Raw genomic sequence first — 25,023 nt, 5'->3', positions numbered from 1 at the left:
CCTCCAAATTAGCACATCACCTCCTAATAACATCATAGAATGGCTTGGGTTGGTAAGGACCATCAAGTTCCAACCTCCCACCACAGACAGGGCCACCAACCACCAGATCTGGTACTAGACCAGATTGTCCAGGGCTCCATCCAAATAGAATCAAAGAATAAAATATAACAGTACTACGTAGAAAACTGATAGAGCGTGCTGCATCTTCCATTTCAGCAGTCACTCTGAAGCTGAATAAATGGTTTTTCATCCTTTTCCACTGGAGTCTACATTTGGAGGATATTAAGGGAAGCTGAAGCTAACACAGATGCACACATTCCAGGGATTCAAACAAAGTACTGCCACTGCGAGCGCAGCCCAGGCGAGGAACCTTTGTGGACCTTCCAGGAAGCTTATGAATTTTGTTGTCAAGTTTAAAGGCTCTAAACTATAAAAGGAAATGAGATCCCATGGTATTTATACAAATTCCCATGTCAGACATAAATGAATACCTTTGTCTACTGTTCAACCAAAAAAACTTCCATGAATTTTTCCCAAATGTAAAAGCCATTATATCACTGCAGTGCTAAATCTGGCAAAAGGTGTATGAAGTATATGCACTGAAAATTGTCTGAGAAGGGATGAGGGGAAGGTAGTTATATTGTATTTGTGGCCTGTTGTATCTATAGTTACCTTCATTTACAGGTTTGTGGCTTTTATATTTGAGACAATTGCATACAATTACTAAGCACACAGTACTCTAATATTAGTTGCAACTCAGCAGATATGCAGAATAGAATGTTTTTTGCTGTGTCTTGTGCTTAACTTAAAAAAAAAAAAAAAAATCCAACAATTCACCCTGCCTTTTGGAAAATATTCGTGGTGCAAAACTGGCAATAGAAAAACAATTATTTGAAAAATATTATATGAGGCGAGTTGTTGCTTCCCTACTGGATGCCAGTTTAAATTGAGCTAATTTGTTTTACCAGTAGCTTAAGAAAACCCCAGCACAGCAGCATGACAATTATATCCAGGTGCAAGGACTTAATTCAACAAATTCTAGGTGGATCCTTCTAGTCGGCTCCGTGGGCCCCATCCTCAGCTGTGGCTGAGAACAGATGCCCTTAAAAAAAACTCTGTAATCATGATCCATTCAGTCCTTGAGTAGTGAAGCTGAAACGTGTCCAGGAAAAAAAAGAAATATAATTTCTATGTCCAGAATATGAATTGAAAAAGACCTGAGAAAAAAAGAAATTTGAGGTTAGAAGCAAAGTCCAAGTAAACATTTAGCTGCGTTTTTGCACTACTATTACATTATATAATTAAAAAGCATAACTTGCTTGTAACATGTAAAAGTATGTTTCATCACTTTGCAAGGATTTAGAAACAACACCTGAAAAATCAAAACTCTACGTCTTAATTTGAGGAATATGTTAATAAAGAGATCCAATTGCAGGGTTTGCCATTTTAATTGGCCTATGCTGCAACATAATAAAGCATTCTCTTCTAAGGCAATAATTCAGGGAAAAATTAAAGATAAACAAGCACCTTATAGGCATATATTGTAACACAAAAAGTTTTGATCTTTATGGGTTTTTGATCTCTTGCAGCCGATAACTCCACAATTTTAACAACTGTCAGTCTTTACTGTTTCACAGTCCTCAATAAAGCACTAACTGTTCCTGACTCGGGCAAACCTACATTGTTTTTAAAGATGATAATACTTTGTTTACCTATAATTTAGTACAAACATGTTAAGACATGGAAATAATATATAAAGATGCAACCAAAATATCACCTGTTTACTCAATATTTTCTGAAATACACCCAGATGTGTACAGGTTTTTACAATTCATGCACTGTACAGTTACAACCAGTTGTTAGGTCATCAGGACCATCAATTAAAGCTCATATGTGGTTCAAATCCACACGTATATACAATAAGTGTGCATGCTTTAATGGATAAAACAGATAAAGACTAGCTTTCATGGGATTTGTCAGGAACTTTGTCTTACTTCTTCTCTTCACCATTTTGTTATCATCATCATATCTTGTATATTCTGATTTATATTTTTTTTAAAACATAATTGCACAAGATTTTGCCTCGTACCTTTTTGTGTTCAGGATTTTACTAAGTTGTGTGTTATTTTTTAACACATTTTGTTATTATGAACTTCAACTTTAACTAACACTAATTAGAGGTGTACCAGATGACTCTGATTAAACTAGTGGGTAGTGCTTATTCAGATTTAATGCGAGCAATCTGGACATTTTGAAAAACAGCCAAGCTGGGCTCAAATAAAAACCTGCCAAAAATCCAAAGTCTGAATTCAGCCAGGCATGTAAGACTGGTTCCCATGAACATTAAAAATAAAATTAAAATCAGTTGGAAGTCTTGGTTTCCTTCAAACAAGAGAACATCCTCCCCATACCCTCAAGAAATATTTCTGCCTTAAACATGCTGCCCTTTCAAGGCCACCTCTCAGTAACCAAAACAGAGCAAGGAAGATGAACAGAAGAGAGGCTTTCTTTGAGAGTATCAGCTCCTACATTACTGAATACTGGTTTACTTGGTGAGGATGGAGTAAAACAGGATGAGGCAGCTACCAGTTGAAACACATTTTCCAAGACTGTCATCCAGAAATCAAGAGATGTGTTTTCCACTAGCTTTTAATGTAAAGCACACTGTACAGAGACATATCCATGTGAACCCTTAAACATCTGATATAAGGTGAGACTTAAGAATCAAATTTAGTGGGCTCAGTTTTTTGCTGGTGTAAGATGACATAACCACTTCAGATAATGGATCTGTGGCTGCTTATACCCACATTTGGATTTTATAGATTCAAATCACCCTCCCCCCCCCCCCTCCATTTTGTTCACTTGCAGTGAATGTTTTCTATTTACACTGGTGTTAACTTGGAAGGAAAAGTCAGAATCTAACCCACTGTGTGTTACTATATCTTAAGAGTTCAAGTAGAATTGAATTCATCAATTTGTAAAAATCTAAGCAACATTCAGGTCTCAGGTCATGGTAGTCATCTCTTCCTTTACACATACCTCCAAATACCATGCTTTGGTCTTGTTTTGTTGGTTTTTTTGTTTGTTTATTTGTTTTTTAAAGGAGAGTATTAAAGATTTAAGGAAAGTGTTGCTTTTATACTGCCTGTTGCTGTATAGTGTGAAGAGCCACAAAATCCTCCAGGTGATCTTATTTTCATAAGCCATGTTTCCTTAAAAATCAATATGTTCTGAAAAGGATAAGGACAGGATAGATGTTAACCCAAACTAGATTGCATATTAAAATTTGCCAAACCAAAAACGTGCTTTGTAAGGCCAAAGGGTCAAATATTTAAGATGCTTAAGATGTCTAACTCCTGTTGGGGAAAAATGACGTTATTGGGTTTCAGGAGTACTTTTTCATGAAACTATGATGTTTGGGAATAAAAATAGGCTCTCAGCTGAGATTTTTTTAAATTACTACTGGTTTTTGTTGTTGTTGTTTGTTTTGTTTTTCTATTTTAAAAATAATTTTCCCCCAAACAAAAGGTAAGGTCTTACCCTATTAAATGGGAAATTTAAAAGATCATGCATGCTTTATACATATTAGTCTACTGGAGACACGCAATCATTAAGCCCGTTGGCTATGTATGTAAAGTCAGTACAAAACTGTACAGATATGGGTGGGATTAGTTTATCTGATCTGTAGTATTTTATCTTACATTTAGAAGTGGCCAGAAAAAGTTTTCATTGGAGCTTTTCATAACCACATCCTTATAAATTCACCTGTAAAATAAAAACAGATAACGGTCTATAACATACCTAAAGTAGATTTCCTTGAAAGTAATCATGGCTTGTATAGGTTTGTTTGCCTGTTCATTTATTAGCCTGTTGAAAAAAATTGTTTGAAATAAATGAAATTACTAATAATCCGTAATGTATGATTAGATGAGAACTATGTTTTTCTGATCAACTGCTAAAATATTGTTAGCATTGTTTAACACCACCACTTTTCAACACCATTTGTTTTAAGCTTCCAACGCTGTTCCTAGTGTCTGTTTTTGCTTATATTTCATTACATCTATAATGATTATTGGTCATTGGTCATTAATTTATTTCAGTGTGTACCTCTGTGGGCAGTAATCATTGCACAGCCTTCAAAAAGATATCATTAACAAAATGAGAAGAGAAAATAAATTACTGTAAGTGTTCTACTGTTTTCTCCCTGGAAAGAAGAGAAAGCACAGATTAAGAATATATACTCTTTTATAGACATCATGTAAGAAAACCAAAATCTCATATGGCCATAACTAAGACCATTTCCTGGCCATTCCAAATTTTATTTTAAATTCTTACAATAACATTCATGAATCAAAATGAAAAAAAATTCACCAAGTTAAATTTTCAATACTTTCATGAGAAGTGACAGCATTGCAGAAGTGAGAATTTCTGAACAGAGCACCAAGAAAAACAGTGCCAGATTCAGCTCAAAACCCGGTCATAACCATGACAGTCAAACTCTCTAAGCTTCCCCACTAAGATATTATATTTGAAATCATCTGGGAAAGTGGGAGGGAGCACATCAGCAGAGATGCCAAGGGAGAATGTGGCCTTGTATCTACAACATCCAGCTGAAAGCCACAGGCCCCCCTATGCAAGTCCAGAATGACTACACAGGAATTGCATGTGTGAATGCCTCTTGAAAGTAAGCAAACAGAAAAGCCTCATGACTGCTGACGTGGGTATGCAGGGTTTATCTGAACCGAGACTTTCCGATGTAGTTTTTGACATATTTACCCAGCTCTGTATGAGAGCTGGAAAAAAAAAATAATAATTTCCCATGGACCAAAAATAAATACTACATGGATATCTGACTAACCATTGTGACTCCCTTAATGCCCTTAAATCCATAAATTGGCTACTTAACTGAAACCGAGATAGATCAGGAATTTGACTTCATCCTAAGAGTCCATGTTCCCTTCAGAACTGAGCAGATTAAACACCATCCGCTGGTGTCCTTTCTGACAGCTCCACACTTGAGTGGATCATGTTGACTAAACATCACAGGCTAGACAAATTCTCAGCTTGTGAAATAACTTCAGCTCAGTTTTTAAGCTCTGACACCGCAGTCAAAACTCTGCTAACATGATTTACAGCGAAATTAAACATGAAAACATCATTAAAATAACTGTGATAAGGTTAAGATGTAATGCTGCACATGCTTTCTAAAGGCAGCCAAACGCAAACTCTGGTCTCAGTGCCCCATCAATACAGACAAATATACACTGCGCTAATACAGCATGTATGAGTTACAGGCTTCCAATATTTAATTACTCCTTTTCTTCAACTTGGCTCTTTTTTCTTTTTAAACCACACTCACAATTATTCTTGCACTCTCTCTTGATGTTTTATTTTAAATGTAAAACTCTGGTATTTTCTGTGCCATTTCTAGAAGTAATATTGCAAGAGACATAATCTGTAAAGTATCTTTATTTTTAGAGCTTTTGTATTTTCTATGGAAACAGAAAATTCTTCCCTAACAAACACTTCTTACTCCAAACAAAAATTTATCAAAAGGTGAATATAGAAGAATTTAATGTCTCTTATTCACATCTCACCAGCCACCTGATATATGATCAAGGCAACTAGTAGAATAACCTTGACAGTATCATTCTAGTGATTCAAATCCTTCTAAAATATTTAATTGGCCTCACAGATACTCCAGTCTCTTCTGAGGAAGAATGCCAAAACAAAAGCAAGAGCTCTGTATACACGCATACCATTAGAAATTATCTCTTCACTAATATTTCAATACATTGTCTTGTTTTCACCACTCAGTAGGATACGTGCCTTTTCTTCTAGTATACCTTGACAAAAAGTCTACTTCTTCATATATTATTATCAAGGGAAATGACCAGACTCACAATAGTTTTTTTCATTCTTTCCACCTCAAATCTTTGTCCATTTTCAATAGGTAAAATGGGATATCCTAGAATGCTCATGGATATTATCATTATTATCATGACAGATTATTTTTTTCCCCCAGATAACTTCTTGCATGCATTTATTGTCAAAGAGCTTTGCAGGCGGTGCCATCATTCCCAGTTTCTCTAACAGAGGAACCAAGATGCAGATACAATAAAGATGACATACTTACAGGTCCTCAACAATATACACTAGCTGAGAATCTCAGACACCCTTTAACTTCTTTAACTGAAAACATAAATGGGAATCATCAAATCAGAACAAGGGCTAAGATAAGCCCCATGTACACAGGGTTTAAGCCAAGTATCACAAATGAAACAGCTAAAGTCAGGGAAGTCTCTCCTGGAGCTTTCTACAGTAGAACAGGAAGAGAACATCTTCCACAGTACTTTTTTAAATGAGCAACAAAGATGAGGACCAGTTCTGATCTACCTTCAGCATAGGGAAGACAGACAGCAGTTCACTACAACTCCTCAAAAATATTGTCAGATGTTTTCTGAGTCAACCAGCAGTGTCTAGCTTGTTGGATGGACTCTCTTAAGTCCTTGTCATTTCTAGCAAGTGACATTTTGCAGGCATTTTCAGATTTCCCCAGCTGAACTTAAGCACCAAGCGTTTCAGCATTAGTATCACAATAATCTTGAAGAACTTCACACAACAAGATATGAGTTATGTTTTAACACTATGTTTTAGAGCTGCATTTTTATATTCTTGTCTGCACTATGGAAGACTTGGAAAATACCTGGAAAATTATCCTATATCTTCCTCTTTCCTGAGAAAACTAAGAGCAATTACCTAATCTTTTTCCACTTCTCAGCACACAAATTCCCCTTCAAGTTCCTTCAATGGCTTCCCCTTCACCTTTTTTTATGTTATCATATTTCATCTTCACTTCAAGGCACCACACTCTACCAGTCCTTCCTGTGTCAACCCTCCTTTCCTCACAGTGAACCTCCCGCTGACTGTGCTCTTCTCACACTGCTCTTCCTAATGCTTCTTCATAACCTTCTCTCATGACTTTTATTAAATGCTGTCACTTTTACACACACACACACACACAAAAAAAATCTGTTCCAGTTCTTGAGCACCAAGTACTCCTTTTCACTGAATTATTTTTATTAAAAAGTCCTCTTCAAAGCTCAGGAAAAAAAAATAGAAGGATTAAGTATATACTGCAGAATAGAGGCTTCTTCTGTGTATTTTTGAGTACTGAGCTTAATAGGGAGTTTAAAACAATTATGGAACTACTGAACTTATGAAATATGCTGAAAATGAAAGACAAAGAATCAGTGTCAGGCAAAAGTAACCAATAACTGGGAGAGTGGTACTGCTGATAAACTTAGATAAACTAACATGATTAAGGTAAAGTCATTCATGTTAAAAAACTCATTTGCTCTATGTTTAAAATGGTTGCCTCTGAACCAGTAATTTTCATAAAATCACAAACTGAAGTTACGAGATATTCATGAAAATATCAGCTTAATGTTGGATAACAGTTTTAATTATTTAAAACTATTTAATTAAAATAATTTAATTAAAAATAATTAAGAATGGAGCAGAAAAGAAACAGTCAAGATACTATTTCCCTACTTGTATCTGATTCTACACTTCGTAAACTGTTTACTTCTAAGCCTTCCACCTCAAAAAACGTCTTAGGAATGGAAGTTGTTTCCATGCAAGAACAGACTGAATAAGCTAAGACTTTTCATTCTGGAAAAGAGACAACACGGGGGGAAAAAAAATTGTGGAGGGCCTCAAAACCATGGGTGGCTATGAGAGCAATTCAGAGATTCATTGCTCATTGCCTCTTTCAATACAGAAAGTGAGCCATCAAGGGAAGCAAGCTGATCCAAGTTCAAAACAAACAAGCAGTTCTTTACTCATATGTAACAGAATTTCTTAAGTCACTGACAAAAGATGTAATAGAAGCAAAAGTTTCTTTCTTGGTTTTTTGTTTGTTTGTTTTTTTACAAGCACAGGCTTAGGAAATACTTGGATAAGACACCTAGAAAGCATCAGGAAATAGACAAACCACAGTGGTCTTAAAAGTCCTGAGCCAGAATATTTAAAGACTGAAAGAATACTCTATGGAAAGATTTCAGACACTTGCCTTGCATATGCTGTATAATCTTCCCTTGACATCTAATTCTGGCCACTGTTGGAAAAAGAATAATGTTATACCAGCTCTCTTCCTGAGCTGCTGAGTTGCTTTTTTGAAGTAACTTCTAAACAATATAACAAAAACAGACAGAACACATTTCTGAGCAATGTCATGTCTTCTAAAAGTGTAATTACAAGAGAAGAGAGGATGGTACCTCTTCACGTTGTGCTATGATCCAAGGGCAACTAAGATTTTAATAGCAGGAGGCAAACTCAGAATATAAGTCGGTTTAGAGATCATCTCGCACGTACAAGACTGCTTATCTAAATCATTCCTGTATGTTAGATCCAATTTGGGTTTTACACAGTTTAAGGCTGACTGGCACTCTCAATTTCATAATGCCTGGGATGATTCAGAAACACACTGAATCTAGGTGAACAATCCCTTGGCTCTGAGAGGAAGCTGAAGGGCTGTGAGTCTCTGCTTACTCCGCATCCTCCAGCATACTCCAGAGAATGCAGTGTAGCAAGGTGCTGTCAGTGACCTCTCTGGAAGCCTTGGCCAGAAAACAAATACAGGGCTCCACCACTGCCATGTCACTTCCACATGTTCTGTTTGCCACTTAAGTGAACAAGTACTATCTTCTTCCTTGTCACATGCTTCAGCCAGGCCCTCTGTCAGGGATTAAAAGAATAATCCAGTGATAAATTACAGACAGAGTCTGGAAAAGATTTCATGGGATGAGACTTTGGCTAGCATACAGCACTCACAACACTTGGAACATCTCCCATGTCAATGATTTAACACTTTGCTGAGCATTCTGAATACACAGAGTACTTCATATGCAATAGCTGACCTTAATGAGGTCAAAAGATATCTGAGGTTTTCCAATCCTAGGGAGAAAAAGAGTGACCAAGAAACTTTCAACACATTGACTCTGCAGAAGCAGGATTTGCTACAAGAAAAAAAACTTCATAAAATATTTCAAAATACTACTAACAGCAAAAGTTTATGTTCTTTCTTGATACACCATCCATACTTAGAACATTCTTGGAGTGCGCTGCTTTGAGAAGACAAACACGCTAACTGCAAACCACACTCCATTAAGTTAGAAGACACCTGCAGTGTTAAAGGAGGTGCTACGTGGAAGCTGTTCAAACATGACACATATTGCAGCAACTTCTGAATGCCTTACAGAACACACACGTGACACCTATGGCTCTTTCCTAGTCTCATGCAAAGCATCCTAGAGACCTTTATTATTTATATAACTGCCAGAATGATGCATAAAACAAGAATGGCATTAACTATGAGCAGTCCTTCCTCAGAACAGTGTGCTATTTAGACCAGCATAGATGTAGGAAGCTATGACACCCTCTCTCTGGAGCATGTTAAGAAGGTGATCTGCATTTCAACAATAAGAAAACTATCACCAAAAGAAGAAAGCGTGGATGTAATGGCTGAAGTGTGCAGACCATTTCTGAAGTATAGAAAGAGTAGAATATGTAGCAAGTAAATATACTTTGACATTTAAGATAACGTGTTCTTTGGTGTGTTTTACATTCATGCACAACTTCTTACCCTGACCAAATCCTGTTTCCTCAGTTAAGTTACTGTGCTAAAACTTGGAAAATCCTGAGGCAGATAAAAACAACACACCAAACACGAGGGGAAGAAAAACACAAGGCTCAAATCACTGCAGTCAAATCTAATTCTTGGGGAAGGTGCTACAATGCTATTTCTATCCCTGTAGAGCAAGTTACATGGATTTTTGACAATAATACTCTGATTCAGAGATAAAGAAAGAAGAGGGAAACCTACCCTAAGGGCAAGCCAGACACTGATAAATCCTGGTGTTAAAAGCATTGAAGCTTCCAGGGAAAGCATGAAATCCTCCATAATATATAAACCACATTCACCTGAAAAGCATGCTAAAAGGTAGTGCACTGTAGATCAGAAATACAGATCTTCTTAGAAGACTGTGGAGCTCACTCTTCTGCATGTATAAACACGTTTCACACAACCTCCTGCCCACACCCATCCATTGGTCTTCATCTGCTGTGTTGACTGAAGCACACCTTCCACCCAGTGGTCTCCCTAACATCAGTTACACAGCTACTTTGGCCTTACAACCAAACATCAGACAAGAAGCTCCATTAAAATTTAGAAAAATAAAACAGGAAGAGCACACTGTAAGAAATGTAAGACCTTCCTTTCCTCATTTGACATTCAGAAGACAACAAGAATATTAAGCGTTTATTCCTTTCAGCTAATCACTCCTGCCTAGGTCTTCTTACAGCTACAATACCCACCTCCAAATTACCTCCTCCTCCCTGAATCACAACAGGATTTAGAGCTACCCTGTGGTACCCCCCTTTATTGACTGGCGGGTGAAACAATTAAATCCCCACAGCTGGCTACCCTGAAAATCCCCCTGCTCAGTTCAGGCAGCTGTGGCCCTTCCTCTAGCAAAAGGGAGAAAATTAACTCCTTCCCTACCATCTCCTGCTCTCAAATCACATCACCCATTTCATACACACCTTCCCTATATCCTTCTGTATCACCCATTTCATACACCATCACAACCAATGTGATATTCAAAGGCCTTAAAGCCTGAATAAGATGAAAGCTGAAAAAAAAAAAACATATTCGAACTGCTATGTTGTAGCTGATTATCTTTTCTTTTTTTTTTTTTTTTTTTTTTACTGCAGAGACCTAGTCTATTAATTTCCATTAAGAAACTAAATTTGATAAATAGATAACATTAAAAAAGAAAATGTAATTAGCGTGTAGCCTTGGTAGATGTAAACTTACTGGTACCCAGGAGTAATAGCAGTTTATGTGAAAACTAGAATGTTACTATAATTATGAAAATGAATGTATAATTTATGCATAGAAGATGGAAAATATGCAAGGTGTGTAGAGGATGTGATTATATTACATTTTCTTATTTCTATTGATAGATTATAAATCTTCAGAATATGTTGAAACCGTGCATTATTCTGCATGATTTTTGGATGGTCGTGATTTCTGATAAAGTTTTTTTTTTTTTTCTTTTGTTTTTAATTAAACTCCATTTTATAACAGCAGCCCTTCGCCTGCTTTATTATGCCAAAGAAGCATATGGAAATATAAACTCTGAGATGTTACTGATTTATTTTGATGTTGGAGCATTTTGCTCTTGTGTAAACATTTCTTGTGACATGAATATGGATAGTTTCAAATCTTAGAAGAGTTCATTACTAAAGGTAGCATATGTTTTTGACTCCTGAACCATGAGGGAAATGAGAACACCCAGCTTGCCAAACAGTAAATTGTAAACAGTTGGTACACCCCTAAGCAAAAGACTGAAATAATTACTGTATCTGTGTTTTAGAGTAGCCAACTCGTTTTTATGTCTCATTTTTGTTTGTGGGTTTTTGTGTTGTTTTTTTTTTTTTTCATTTTGCTGATTTAATGTTTTTCTGCTAGGTTTGTAGATGCAGTCTAAATATATGCTTTGGGCCTGCAGCATCGTGATTCTACACATGCAGATGTCAGTGTGGATTCATGGATTCTAGGATACCCTACGACCATGTATAAAAGCCAGTCATCTGTGTCCCCTCCAGACCTACTCATGAAATGCATGGGGGTTTTTTAGCCTAGACTCAATCTTGCAAGGTGCCAGGCTTCTCCTGCCCATCGAAGAATTCTGAATACTTTCACCACTTTGCGGGGCCATCTCCTCATACACAAATACTGCCTTTCCTCTACGAGACAGAAAGAAGCGGGGTGTTATTAAAGCAAACAGGTAGTTCTTCAGAGACCCATGGAATGCAATGGCTTTTAACAGAAAGCTGCCTTTCTCCTTTTTCCCCCGGTGTCTTTTATTGTTCCCGCTGTAAGTGGCCAATCAGACTTGTCCCTCGGGGCAGGGAGCTGCACACACACACCCATGTGAGTGTGGAGGCTAACAGATTTGTGGTTACTTTTACTGTCTGCCCTGGTGCCTGCTTGGAGTCAGCCATAAATGCTCTCCAGTGGCCACATTCCTATATATTTGATTTTCCTTCTCCTTGGCAGTCCCCTATATTTTTCCCATATGCACAGCACAATTGTTGGTGCCCTTTGCCACATTATCTTTTGATATTTATGGAATGGAGCTGAAATGGTGGACATAGATGAAGCAAAGATACAGCAGAAACCTGCCCAGTCACTCAGCTGCAACTTCATCATGTGATTGCTTCTAAATTGCATTCAGCACTCCTGATAAATCTGTCCTGGACGTCAGCATGTAAAGAAGATCTTAGGTGCTTAACTATTTCTGGGAATCTGGGTCAAGTGATTTACCTTGGTCCATGCAGCAGGATTAGGAATCCTGGGTCCTGAGTCATAGGTTAGCACTCTTTCTAGTGTTTGACACGCAAACCAAACTTACATTCACACTTGGTGTTGACTGAAGTGAGGACTTGAGTTTAAGGAGATGCTGCACTGCACATAATACTGTAAGTACATGTGGGTTCACAGAGTTAAAAAGAACCCAAAAAAAGTGTAGGAGACTTCCTTATATGTCTCCTCTCTCTTGAAGAAGAGAAAGAACAACACACTATGGATGCAAATAGCATTGTTTAATATATTAGGGGAAAACATTCAGGCGGAATAGTAAAGACCATCATATGAGAGCAGAAGGAGATGCCACTGCTTGCTGAGCCCCTGAGACCCACACACAATCAAACAACACTACTTCACAGGGACCTACTGAATGCTTCTCTTGCATCTGTATGGGTTTACCCAACTTTGTGTCACAACTGTCAAGAAGCACTTCCTAGGAGCAAGTAAAGCTTTACACACCATCAGAGCAGGCATAATTAAAACATTTTTTTCTTAAACCTAGGCTCAGCGGTCTAACACTTGGGCCTGGTTTCACATTAAGTAATTTTGAAGAAATGCAAACGTGTTCTAACATTCAAATTTGTAGCAATATACTGTATCAGGCATGTATCATAAACCTTTCACACAGCCCTAGGAAGAATTCTGTTTGTCTCTACAAGAGTTATATATTTGGCAAATTCATCTCTTGTGTAACGTTATTGTCTTCCAGTGTAGTTACTTGAAGGATGAATTAATCCTGTTACCAAATGATTTTTTACAAACAAATAATTGAGGCTAACTAAATGAGAAATAAAGAGACACTGCTATTTAAAAGCCAAAGCAAAACAGCAACTGGTTCCCATATTAACTCCTTTAAATCTCTGCAAAAAAATAAATAAGTAAATAAAAGTGTCAAAGGTCAGGAAATATAACACAATCCTGCACTTTCAGCAAAAAGAGGATCTCAAGTACTAGTGAAGGACAAGGAATTGATCAAGCAGCAACAAGTTCATTCTGCTGATATATAAAGAGTAGAACATAGCTCCTTTGTTCCACGTATGTTCCATGCAGTTATCAACAAGAATTTATTTAGGCTAATGTATTGGTTATTAATATACAGATGGTAGCAAATGTACAGAAGGTATAAGTAAAGGAAAACTCACCAGTGGTGGTGCCTTGGCTGAAGAAGCTGGGGCAGTCCTCACTGGTGAGCAATCTCCAAGAGATACTGCTTCAGTGGGAGTCAGCCCTTAAATGAGGTCTCAGAGGGGATGGAGTCGAGCTCCACCCCTCCCGGGAGCACAGCTACATCACTCTCACCTGTGCTCCCACAGCTGACCCCATACTTGCCTCAGCTGATTAATCAGAGGTTCAGGCTGTGATTACCAATCTCCCATACAGGCTTTCATTCAAGTGTTATTATATGGATTCATTCAAAGGGTATGGACAAAGTGGTGACACAGAGATAACTGCTCCACTTCCCTCTCACCCCCACATTTCATGGGCTCCATTAAACTTGATCCACCTCGGCGCTTCAGATAAAGCAGAAGAGAAGAGCAGAAGGTTCAAGAGGAATGAGATGGGTGTAACATATTGGGAAGAACAGAGAAACAAATGTGGGACTGTCTCCTCAGAAAAGATCCAACACACATGAGTGATGTTGGAATTATCTGATTGCAGCAGATTTTACATTACTAGGTAGCATTTGGGTGGCAGCTGAGACTAAAATCTGTTGTAATGAATGGGTACAGCACAGGTACAGCTTAAGCAGTGATATTAAGAGACACTGCTCTTCAAAGAATGTGTGCTGATGTTTATATCACAAGACCTTTACTCCTCTTCAGTTCTTTTGCACTTTGCTTTTGGTATCACCTACCAATCATATCAAGGTCTTGCAGCAGAATGTCATTTCCTCGCTACATACGTGGTACAAATAACATCACAGTTTCATGTATTGTGAAGTTCTATCACATCCTTGTACCCCAGGCAGCTGGCAGGGTCAGCTGGAGCATGACAGAGCACAGGACAGAGGGAGGGAGACACAGAATGTCCATCAGTGTTTCCCAGTTGCTATTCATCATTTGCTCCTCCCAATAGGAGGAACAAAAATTCTGCCTGTCCCAGGTGCACCCCTCCCCATCATCATCCTTTTGTGTTCAGCTCACTCCCATGGGCCACCTTCCTTGCAAAGCTTCTCTACAGACATGATTTCTTTCCTTGTTGAAAAACACATTGTGGAGAAAAATGGTAAGAGCTGACATTGCTCAAGCTACACTTGGCTTATTGTCTTTGATACAATTTTTCTCCAGTTAGAACAGAAGTTATCTGCCGAGCCTCCTTGTTTCTAACTTGAAGGAAGTTTTCACCTTCATTAAAATGCATTGTTCCCCATTCTCCCTCCAGGGCTTCTCACTGTTAATTTTTTCTTTGCTGTTACTATATGTACTTTAAAAAAAAAAAACAGAGCTCTGCTTTTCTACCCGCCTGTACTCTCTCTGTTGGCCAGTTCACAACCACTTCCTACTTCTTGTGTTTTACTACTAAGTAATTCACCAATATAAAGAACAATTCAGCATTTGTATCTCACAGAGAACATCAACAGGACTGTGGCCACACCCAACTTTCATTGACCTCTATTCAACTGCTCCACAGTCCCTTCAAGCCTTCTTGCATTCAGACCCTGATGCCTTATCATCTCACCTTCTGCTTTTCATTTTACAGGTGAAAAATGTCCAGAGAGACCAAGAGCACACAGACAGCTGTACCCAGGTTTTCCAGATCCTTGGCTGGCTGACTATAAATTAAGCCACTCTTCTTTGTTTTGTAATTCCTACGCCACATGGATGTTCTTTCCGTTTTTCACACTTCTGCCTTATCTCCCTCAGAAACATTTTTGTTCTTAAATCTCTTCTGAAAACTTTCCAGTTCACTTTCCCTTTTTTTTCACTTTTTTTTTTTTTTCTTTTGCTGTTACACAACTCATTTCCTTTCCCTTCTTTTCCCATCTCTTTTTTACTTCTCTAGCCCTGAGACTGAGGTTTGGAGAACAGTTGTTTTGCTATTTCATCTTTATTTCTGATTTTCTTATGTTCATGCTACTCTATCCTCAGAAATTGTTTTTCAGTTTTGCCTCTTTGAGAGACACTGTGGCAATCTAAGAAGAACACTCCTTTTCTTTATCTCTCTCCAAAGCATTTTGCACTACTTTTTATGGAGGATGCTTTTATATAAATAAATTAGATTCTGATTGTATGGAAAATAAAAAGACTATAGTAAGAAAGCTCTAAGGATGCTGAAAGCATCATAAGTACCAAAATTTATTCTTTAGCCATCCTTATTTTAAAAAGTAAAAAAGAAAAAGAAACAGAGACAACACATTTGAAAATTTTGATGCACAAAACATAATTTGTGTCTCATCCTAACAGTAATTCAATTTTTTTACCAAGGTAGCCCACTTTGGGAAACCACTCCAAGCGAGTCATTAAGTAAAGTCCCAGAGAGAGTAAGATTGTCTCATCTGTAGTTGTAATCCAAGTCTGTGCTTACAGAGAATGCAGTGGTTTTCCTCATCTTACCTTCCATGTTGTGCTCCATTACATTCTGTCTTTAGTATATAACCTCTCAGGTATAGGTACTTTTTTTTTTTTTTTTTTTCACTTCAATATCACCAACAGGAAAAGAAAATAATACTTAAATCCATAACAGCTGCATAAGCTTCCCCCAAAACCAAACACACTGTAGATGTGTGAGCCTTCACCATTAAATATTTTCAGCTGCTTATGTGATATACACATGTGGGAAGTTAGCAAAGTGTTAGCTTGCAATGCTCCCAGCCAGTCGTATATCTTTTTTCTCCATGTGTTGTTGTCTTCTATCTTATGCACATCAGTATAATCTTTACTACCTATCTCCACCTACTATAAATCTACCTGAACGTTTGCCTAATAGGGAAAAAGATGTGTCCTGATATGGAGATTTAGACAATTAGATGCAGAAATCCTTCCTATGAAAATTAGCAGTCTTCAGTGTAAAATGGGATGTGGGCTCAATGCAGTTTTGTAAGGAATGGAAGATTTCAGTTCCTTGTCATGAATTCTGCTGTTTCAGAAATACAAGTCACATCAGCTCTCTCACACACACAGGGAAATGCTCACATTGCTCTGAATCTTGACAGTCACCCTGGCTGTGTCACCTCAGAAGGGTAATGGGAATGCTCAGGGTGGGTAGGACTTCTCCACCATATGGACAAACCTTGTGCCACACTGGCTAGTGCAGTGAATGGATCACACGTCTGCTTCTGAGGACGTCACTGGAGCCTGCTTTGCCCCCTTTCAAATAACTGTGCACAAATATAAACTCCAGAGAAAACAGATCTTGATCTGGACAGAGATTTGTAGCCTTGTAGCCCAGATGTCCACAGAGATCATTTGTACTACAGAAGGCATTTGTGCTGCTTCTAAGCCCACACTGCAATGACCTGCCTTTTCTGCTACACAACACCTACAGTAGTACAGTGGATTAGCGTGATGGCTTAAGGATATGAAAAGTGAAAAATGAGGACAGAAATTCTCCTTTTGTCAATCTAACAAGACAGTTGATAAAGGCAGAGAGGTCCCTGGCACACAGACCTTCCACAGTTCATGTAGAATTGAACCTTGATGTTTTTCTTCGTGTTGTCACTCAGTCTATAAGTGATCGTACTTCTTTCTACAAAACTGATCTCAATAATCCATTGCTCTTCAATATTAAAAAAATAAAATCATTAACCATCTTTCCCCATATGCAAAGATCCCTCAGAAATGATCGCGTCAGTCTGGTAGCTGTGCAGGCAGAGGGTGGCTGGGGACTTTCACTTGGGACCACAGAGCTGATGACATGGATGCATTGGCCTGTCCTATTGCTTCATGCCTATTAGCACTCACAGAACCAATTGTGTTTCCTGTCACAGTTCAGCTATTATCAAGTTCTGCTATTCATATGTGGACCACAGTGAATTTGAACCAAGTCCAGCAAAATGCAGTGTTACTTTGGATTTCCATATGTGATGTAGTATAATTTGTCCTGTGTGGGCCACAGCTCTTACTCCTTTATCATGAAAATCTTTTGCAGAAGTCAACATGTAAAGCTGTAGGTAGACTCATTAAGATTTTCCCCCTGGTATTACATTAGACAAATCAGACACTGTCGTCGAGAAGCACAATTAATTGAAGTACAGAATTTCCTATTGATAGTAACTTGGATGATTTCATGTGTGAATCTAACTAGAACAAAATTACAGCTCCCTGTGAGAAGACTCCAGGTTGGCCAAAGCTTTGAGATTACCTTTTCTGGATTCGATTTCTATACTGACTTCTCCAAATAGGATTAAAGTTTTTAAACACAAAAGCCAAATTTTGTTACAATATAAAGTGGAATACTTAACTTTTCAAAAGAAGGAACATGGAAGTAAAATAAGCCCTATCATATATGCCCAAATCCAAACTTAGGCTTCCAAATAAAATTGCTTGATTCTTCACAGGCTGTGACCAACTGGATGCTCTGACTTCAGCAAAGAATTATGAGTATTGGATACATAGCCATGCATAATTAGGAAACCCAATGCCACTTTGAGACAAATTTTAACCTTAAACATTTGAAAATGTTAGTCAATGTGTCAATTTTAGACGACTATGTATGTAGATTTTACCTCAGTGTGTCTGTATACATGTCCTCAGCAATCCTGCAAAAACATATATTCAGTCAGGTCTCCCCAGTGGCTTACCATGTTTCTCCTGTTAATAACAAACAGTTTTAAGAGTTACCCATATGTTTTTTGTCAGTCTTTAGCTTTCTAGGGTTACCTGCGTACCATGTCTTGAATAACAGAAATATCATGATCTCATAATTTATACATTGTTGAGTCATTGTGCATTGTACCCACGTGATGTACCTTAAAAACTGATATTTATGTTTTAAATCAAAGCAGAGCTATCCTGTGCCTTTCTCCAGATGTAGCAATCTGAAGAGAGATGGCAGTATTAGTACAGCTGTACAACAAAAAAAGTAAGGGGTTGGGTGGAGAAGTCACAATTGTGCCCCTTAGGTACAGCTCAGCATCAGGTTTCTCTGCTGAACCAAGCACACTGCAGCTGCACAATTCAGAAAGGACTTTCCACTGCCTGCTTCTTAGACACTGCTTTTCTTATAGCAGCATTTACATTTACAGACTCAGTAAAATCATAAAAGCAGCACAGATAGTGTTGAGATAACATTTACCTTCACGCCTATTAATTCAATCAACCTTTTGTTGTTGACATCAAAGTGAAAAAGATGTAGTTATAAATGAGGAATTAATACCGTTATAGGACTCCTGTAAGCACATTGTTCCATATTTAAGAGGGATGCTCTTTCTCTTATTCATTGTGGCTTTAACTAAATATCTTCCATTTACTACCTAGAGGGCTTTTATTCTATCATGTATATCAATAGGTGATGTTCAGTGTCAAAAAACAGTGCCATTGTCTGAGGGTGAATGATGATGTAAATATTGCTGTTGTTTATGCAACAGGAAAAGAAGTGTCTGAAGAGATCCACATAATGATTCAGAATTAAGTCATATTTGGCCAAAATTCATGACATGTTTTCAAAAGTCACTAGTGTTTATGAGTGATATTTTTAATGCCTGTTCCCAAATTCTTTAAATGGATCTTAGCTTGGTCACCACACATCTTCAATATGCTGAAAACAATCCCTGTTAGCAATTGGGAGAAGTGAAGTGACTGCGATCCAGTTCTGGTTTTTTGATACACATCCACAGTTCTTAGTATTCCTAAGAACCTGCTCCAAGGGTGTAGCCTATTGACTGCACACACAGATTTTACACTGGTCATACCCGCAGTCATTTTTCTGTGAGGAAGGACCTGATTCACACAGCATCACTTCCACCCCATGGTTGATTGATTAAAACTTTTTGAAGAAGTGGAAATTAGTTATTCTGTACAGAGCAAGGAATATGTATTAAAACCTGTCAGACACTACCAATACCATTTCTGAAATATTTGGATTTTACATAAGCCTTCCTAAATGTTGGAAGAGCATGTAAATGTCCAGTAGAATGAATAAAATGACCACCAAAATGTATTGGAATAGTCCAACATTATTTGCAATTGAATTCTTCTTTCCTTTTGTATATTTTTCATCTGATACCATTACAAATAATTATTACTCTTCTAAGTTGCACATAGGATCAAAGTTTCATTGTGCTGTGTTGAATATTCAGAAGGCATAGCCCTGCTCCAAGGAGGCTGCTAGCATAAGAGATGAAAAAAAAACAACAGAATCCAGATGGGGAAATGTGATATAGCATACAAGCACAGTGGTTAAGGTGATGATAGCTTCACATCTTAGCCAAGAGCCTGCAAACTGCACAAAACGGGTTGATATCCACACCCATACAGTAACCCATTGATTCCAGTGGAGCTCTGACAGGCAGCTAGAGCTTCCTTTAAAGCACTAACATCAAAATGGGGTCTCAGAATTCCTCCACTAAGGCTTTTTCCCATTCTATTCGTTCTAATGATCTTGTTGCTAATTTTTACTAACTTTATTCTTACTCTCTACCTACACTCATGGCCAGCCTAGGCTGCTTTTGCTCTTGTGTAGAACTAAACCTATTTTATTTTACCTTTGTTTTTTTAATTTAAAAAAAAAAAATAGCCATTTCCAATTGTAATTTTCAAACTTTTCCTTTGTTCTTTCAATTAACCCATTTTCAGCTCATTATGTCTCTAAGTTACCAGTTGTTGCTGTTTAATCCCAACACTTCTGCCTCCCCCAGTCTCAGAGTTACTTTAAAATTTCAGTTCTTGTTCCCTCCCACTCGCCAGATCCTCAAAGAATCAAATTACTTCTTCTACAGTCAGCACAATGTCTTGATTATCGTTAAGTTGTCTAATTTAATCTTTGCTAACTCATTCAGCAATATGAATTCCAAAATAATACACTATATGAAAAATAGTGTGAAAATAAACTATCTAGTAATGATTAGAACTCCTGCTGATTGCCTGGCTTTATGTGAATGATGGCAATCACATGTTCAAAGCATGCCAACTGAAGTGTGGCTGCCATACTTAGCAGTTCAGATTCTTATGTGACAGTAGTATGAAATACAGCAAATAACCTTTCCAGGGCTCTAACCACATATATATGGTAGGAAAGTTGTATCAAAATTTAGAGAGAAGATGGAACAGAATGAGGAGAGGAGAGGAGAGGAGAGGAGAGGAGAGGAGAGGAGAGGAGAGGAGAGGAGAGGAGAGGAGAGGAGAGGAGAGGAGAGGAGAGGAGAGGAGAGGAGAGGAGAGGAGAGGAGAGGAGAGGAGAGGAGAGGAGAGGAGAGGAGAGGAGAGGAGAGGAGAGGAGAGGAGAGGGGCTTGGGGGAAAAGGGAAACTCTTTTCTCCATTATGAACATTTGTTGTCATATGAGGACAGGTTAAGCCAGACTTCTCCTTAACCATTTCTGATACTCTTGTGTCAGGAAGGGTCAGATAATGTTTCCACGATCAGCTAAAAAAAAAAAAAGCAAGTTGAAGAAATTAAATGGCTGTCTGTTTAAAAGGTGAAGACATCTGTATCAGGTTGACCATGAATACCTCAAAGAGAAAAGTTAGCATTATGGTTATCACAGGCATTATCTTAGGTCCTACTGTTCTATATAAATCTTGCCAAAACCCTTCTCATAACATCCATGGAGCTCTGAGTGGTTCAGACAGGAGCATGATCTGTGTCAGCTGCCTCCTTTGTTCCACGTCCCTCCTCCTTCAAGGGGACAGACATGTCAGAGGGCAGGAGTTGGAGTGGAGGACTTTTGCTTTCCTCTGATTTTAAATGAGCAGATAAGCAGTCTTGAGTGTTAATGGCAACAAAAACATCATAGAAAGTGTGTCTTACTCTGGGACGGGGAGGAAAGCTGTGAAATGCTTCCCAGTTCCAATAGCAGCTCACAAGAGTGTTGTCATTTTAGCTGCTGTACTTCTGTCAGACAGGAATTGTAATTTTGGTTGTATATTTAAGGGCAGATATTCCTACTGTCAAAAACTGCCGCTTCTGTTACTCTGCAGGTGCCACAGTGGACACAGCTTTCAACCCAGAGATTAAAATGTGAGTACCTGAACATGATATTCAGACTGATTACAAAAGATCTCATGGGTGAGTAGATTTCAAAGTTTCTGTAGCATAATGGGAAATCAAGAAGCAGAAAAAAACCTCAAGTGACGCAGATGATAGCAATGCATTTCCATATTGATACTAAAGCACCATGTACAGCTCTGTGAGATGTCCCTGTGTAAAGTCACAATCTGTTCCCATGTGTATAATAAGCAATTTTTGCATGTGGAGAGGCCTAGTGAAATTCTCCAGCATCCACCTGCCTAGAAGTTGAGCATGTAATGAAATATATAGCAATACCAGGAGAAATCTGCATTTTCATAATGTTTTATAGCTGTTCCTAAGTAATTTGGCGATAATCTGTTTCAAAAGAAAGTATAAATAACATGTTATAGACTGAAAAACAAGGAGTACATGGAATAAGAAACATACAATGTACAGAGAGATTATAAAAACCTCCTAAAAACTGAGTTTATTTTATTGGTATATTTAAGCATTCTTGATCATTGTCCTATACCATAATTAAAACCAAGTTTATAATTTCTATGTTAGAATACTGCAGCTTGCTTACAAGTAGGGAAAGTCATGTCTAACCCATCACTTCAAACTTATCAGCCCTAGTGGCTAGTACAATCAGTGGTTCCACACCAACATCTTCAAGAGCCAGCTGTAGCCTTGCAACTCATTAAAAGCAGCTGGGAGAGTAAATCCTTGTGTGACTAAAGCACAGGGATACATGTTTGCCAGTACTATGCCTCTCAGTCTTTGTGACTAATCAGTCTCATCTGTGATAGCATGATACAGGTATCTCTGGTGGACACGCTTTCATTTTATTTAAACATTTATACAGTTCATTAAGCTGTAAATCCATCACCATTTGGAAAGCACACCATCATAGCCACATGTAAGAGTGCTACCTCAGATGTCCCATGGTTACCCATTTTGTAGAGTTTGTAGATGGCCTTAACCATCTTGAGGCTCTTCTCACTCTCAGAGGATGAAAAGCAGGAGATCTGGGAAGCTGGAAGAAATGTTTTGGCCTGTAGTTAATTTTTACTAGGAAATCCCTCATAATACTGAATGAGATTCTCCTCAGGGATATCCATTCTCACAGTGCCTGTCGCAGAAATTCATACACTGGTTCAAGTAACCTGTGAAAGTAAATTCATTATTTTATTATAGTCTTTATGGAATAAAACAATACATCCTTGCACAATAACCACCAAAAACAGTCACAAAGGTAAAAACTGCATCACAATTACTGGGAATGACCATGCAAATCCAGAATTTCCTAACATGTCTGAATTTGACCAGGACGTACATCTTTACATAAGAGACTGGAGGTTTACACTGCAGTTCCTCACTCATTAAGGAGCACAGATAGTCAATTTTTAAAGGCATTTTGCTGTTCTGATTTTGTAAAGAGTTAGGAATCTAAGCAATCTTAAAAGTCTACCCTGAATTCTAGTACACCGCTGTACATGGGTTCACTCATGCATGTGAAAGGTGTGCAGAGTCCATGCTTAAACTGGGACAGGATTTGGGACTGACCGCAATAGCAACTGTGTGTTTGGATATACTACAAGTTTCATCAAAGCTTTCATGTCATAAGATTTACTCAGATCATTGTACCACTATATTTTCTCAAATGCAATAATCCTACAGTTGGATGTTCATATCTTTTCTGTGCCCTCTGTTGGTTGTTTTTCCCGGGGTGTACATTTATAACCTTAGGTTATAAATAATTAACACAATTTAATTTTCAATACTACTGGAAAAAATACAGTTGATGTATCTTAATAAAGTCTGTTACAACCAAATGCATATGTGAACTTTGACTGAAAGGGAGGTTAAGATAACCTGTGATATTTTCCAAATGTCCAAAAAAATACATTGGCTGGCTTGTTACTGTCTCATGATATAGCTATTAATTTCAATGGGATTATGCCACAATAGAATCCTCACAGTAATTTTAAATAAGTTTGCACAAAATGACCCCAGCAGCTGAAATAATGAATCACTTTTTGTTCTTACAAAAACTAGTCCAAAATTAATTTCTGTGCTTAATTTACTGTACTAATCAAAACTCTATGTTTAAATATATAGCCATACATATTTAAATATAGGTTTCCATTTGTTATTTCCAATACTATTATAAAATGACATAAAGTCATAAAGTCAAGTATATATAACTATGGCCAATATAGTTTGGGTAGTTTCATCACGATCAATAGTGATGCTGATTAACACCAGATGAAGATCTAGCCCAATAAACAGCTAACTACATAATGAGCAAAATAACCCACCCTGTTATTAATTATAAAAAGAGCTAACAAATACTTAATCCAAATGTTACAGTTTGCAGAGGGTGTTCCAAAGCACGTAGGCAGTGGAGGGCAATTTGGGAGCAGACCAATGTGTCAAGCTGTGGAGTTCCCACATTTCTCTGTTCTCAGCTATAAACCCTTTGCATATTTTGAGAGTAAAGGAGGAGTCTACTTTTTTTTTTTTTTTTTTTTTTTTTTTTCAGATGCTGGAAATATGCCAGATCCTCCTATTACAAATATTTATATACATTGCCAAATGCTCTCACTGGACACACTCTTTGTATCCCCATAACTACTGGTTTTGCTCAGTCTATTATTCAATAAAACTATCCAGCAGCCCAGCTGGAATAGTCTGGTCAGAGAAGCTGGGCGCTAGAAATTCAGACACTTCTAGCTGAAGAAATTGGGCTGTTAATAAATCCAACGTGCTGAGATTTATTACATAATTTTTGCATTAGAAGAAAATAAAAAGCACTGCCTCACAGGTGCAAATATGTTTTACTAAGGATCATGTAATGACATGACTTGAAATGATAACAGTATTTAAAAATATGATGTGAGAGAAATGGACTAGCGATAATAGACATAAATTCCTTTTAGATCTGTATTTTCCACTCATTCATCTATCACTGACTTCAGTAGGGCCAAGAGTTCAACCCTAATGTCCTAATGATTTGGGAAAAATTGAAAGTACCTCAGCTTTAAAGAATTTTATTTTCCGCCTATAAGCAGTACTTGAGATCGAGCACGTTCTCCCTAGTGAATCTGAAAAGAAGGAAATTCGTGTATTTGCTACCTTCTACTTTCTACATGCAATTTTTCTATTTTCTTATCATTCTGTAACAATGAAAGATGCCACATTAGTGCATAGAGCCTTAATCTTAACCTGTCAGATGCATTCATTCCTTTCACTATAAAAAATTGCATTTCACATTTTCTTTCCTTAGACCCCAAATTTGCAAACACTTAAGCACGTGCTTAATATTAAGTCTCATTTAGTACAGAATAGGAAAGCAATGTACTATACTTAAGAGACATCAGTTCTCTACAAAAATATTTTATAGCTGTTCTTCTGGACAACATTTAATTATTTTAATTCCAAATTGAACTGTTTCATCTCATCGACAGTACACTACAGA

The 25,023-nt window shown here is 37.6% G+C and overlaps 1 long non-coding RNA gene across 1 annotated transcript; it reads right to left on the bottom strand.

Moving 5' to 3' along the window:
• Positions 1 to 3,039: 3,039 nt before the first annotated feature.
• Positions 3,040 to 18,159, bottom strand: LOC140256372 (uncharacterized). The gene is made up of 3 exons (XR_011904691.1): positions 18,102 to 18,159; positions 3,802 to 3,867; positions 3,040 to 3,230 (listed from the first exon to the last, which is right to left on the bottom strand). It is a non-coding gene; the product is annotated as an uncharacterized lncRNA (long non-coding RNA).
• Between the last annotated feature and the right edge of the window lie 6,864 nt (positions 18,160 to 25,023).

The sequence above is a fragment of the Excalfactoria chinensis genome, chromosome 9, assembly GCF_039878825.1.
Source record: "Excalfactoria chinensis isolate bCotChi1 chromosome 9, bCotChi1.hap2, whole genome shotgun sequence".
Taxonomy (NCBI): domain Eukaryota; kingdom Metazoa; phylum Chordata; class Aves; order Galliformes; family Phasianidae; genus Excalfactoria; species Excalfactoria chinensis.
This window is presented reverse-complemented; position numbering and strand designations above follow the sequence as displayed.